At 40.2% G+C, this 1,860-nt stretch overlaps 1 pseudogene; it reads left to right on the top strand.

The window, feature by feature from the left end:
• Positions 1-573: 573 nt before the first annotated feature.
• On the top strand, positions 574-1,466 carry LOC148802963 (cysteine endopeptidase RepA pseudogene; annotated as a pseudogene).
• The last annotated feature ends 394 nt before the right edge of the window (positions 1,467-1,860 follow it).

The following is a 1,860-nucleotide window of genomic DNA, read 5'->3' as shown; positions in this document are numbered from 1 at the left end:
GTGGTCCATGACTAGCCCAAGACTCGACCTGTGGACCAGCCCACGTTGGCCGTAGGAGACAAGGTAAAAAAAAATCAAAATTATGCAGCAGGAGGCGATAATTGAATGCAAAATCCAAGAAACCTTAACATTAAGTCTCATTTTCCACTTGTGTAATGGGACTTCAGTGTGTGGCAATATCCGTCAAATGAGCAATCTCCGCAGGCCATTCCCCATCAACTTAATTACAATTACAATCCATAATCGAGACACGGCCAACCAGTTATATATTGTGATCATCCAGCAAAATTTGACAAAGTGGTGACATGGTTGCGTCCTTTGAGTGCAAGAAAATCATATACAGCCCCATCAATTCCTAATGATAAATGTTATAAGTCAAACACCCCCTGCACGGCAAGGAAATTAACAGAGTTTCCTTGGGGAAGTGCACATGCATGCAAACTCTATATAAATGAAAACCACCAAAGGAATTGGACATGGATCCTCAATTACTTAGCCTTTAATTTGTTCTCCACTTATTCATCATCATATATATATATATATATTTATAGTTATCAGCTACTTCAGACGACAATGGCGTGCCAACTCATAACCTGTGCCATGGCCTCGCTATTGATCATCATTTTAGGAGCTTCTACTTCTCAAGCCAATGCCCACACTCTCCAACAAGCATCTATGTTGGAGAGGTTTGAGCAATGGATGGCTCGCCATGGAGTTGTATACCGAGACAATGTAGAGAAGGAGAAACACTTCAACATATTCAAGAACAATGCCGAGCGCATAGATTCTTTCAACTTGGGGTGCAAGTGCAACTAGGGTTCAAAGCATTACAATACGTACAATTCACTAACAAAGCAATCAATTCAATATATATAGGATCTTGTTGGGCATTCTCGGCAGTGGCAGCAATAGAAGGGATTATCCAAATCAAGAAAGGCCAACAAATTTCTCTATCTGAGCAACAGCTGGTAGACTGCAACACTGAAAATAATGGCTGTGACGGTGGTTTTATGGATACTGCATTCCAATATATCCAACAAACTGGTGTCGTTAACAGCGAAGAAAACTACCCTTACAGAGGAGTGCAGGGAATGTGCGACACAGAGAAATCAGCATCCCATGCAGCAAGTATCAGTGGATATGTGGACGTCCCATCAAATGATGAGAATGCGTTATTGAAGGCAGTAGCGATGCAACCAGTTTCTGTCGCCATAGACGCTAGTTCCAACGACTTCCTCTACCACTCAACTGGTGTTTTTACAGGGGAATGTGGAACTGATTTAAACCATGCTGTTACAGTGGTTGGTTATGGTACAACTGAAGATGGCATGAAGTATTGGCTACTGAAGAATTCGTGGGGCACTCAGTGGGGAGATAATGGATATATGCGAATCCAACGAGATGTTGCTGCCTCAAATGGTGGCCTTTGTGGCATTGCCATGAAAGCCTCTTATCCTACCGCCTAATTAAACATCTATCAGCTAAAGTAGCTAATAAATACATGCATCCATGGTGATAGTTGATGTCGCTCGGAGTTGGTCAATGAATATGTTATAACTTTGTCATTGAGTGGGTTGTCGTTTTGAATGTTCCGTATTAGGCAAGTATTAAGTGCTAATTATTTATCATTGATCGTGTAACTTAAATTATCTGTACTAGTACTGAATGTTTACCTATTCAAGGTGTACGTATTTGATATATATATGATTGTTGTTTTCACTTTCCACCATTTGTGTGTGATGTCTTCATCATCTACTTGTTAATTTCTAGATGATGTTATTGCCAATATAGGTGTATTTGATATATATGATTGTTGTTATCCCTTTCAACCATTTGTGTGTGAAGTCTTGATCATCTACT

This window comes from Nelumbo nucifera, chromosome 1 (assembly GCF_055504915.1).
Source record: "Nelumbo nucifera cultivar China Antique chromosome 1, China Antique-T2T, whole genome shotgun sequence".
Taxonomy (NCBI): Eukaryota; Viridiplantae; Streptophyta; class Magnoliopsida; order Proteales; family Nelumbonaceae; genus Nelumbo; species Nelumbo nucifera.
The sequence above is the reverse complement of the archived record's forward strand: the minus strand, read 5'-3'. Positions and strand labels throughout refer to the sequence as shown.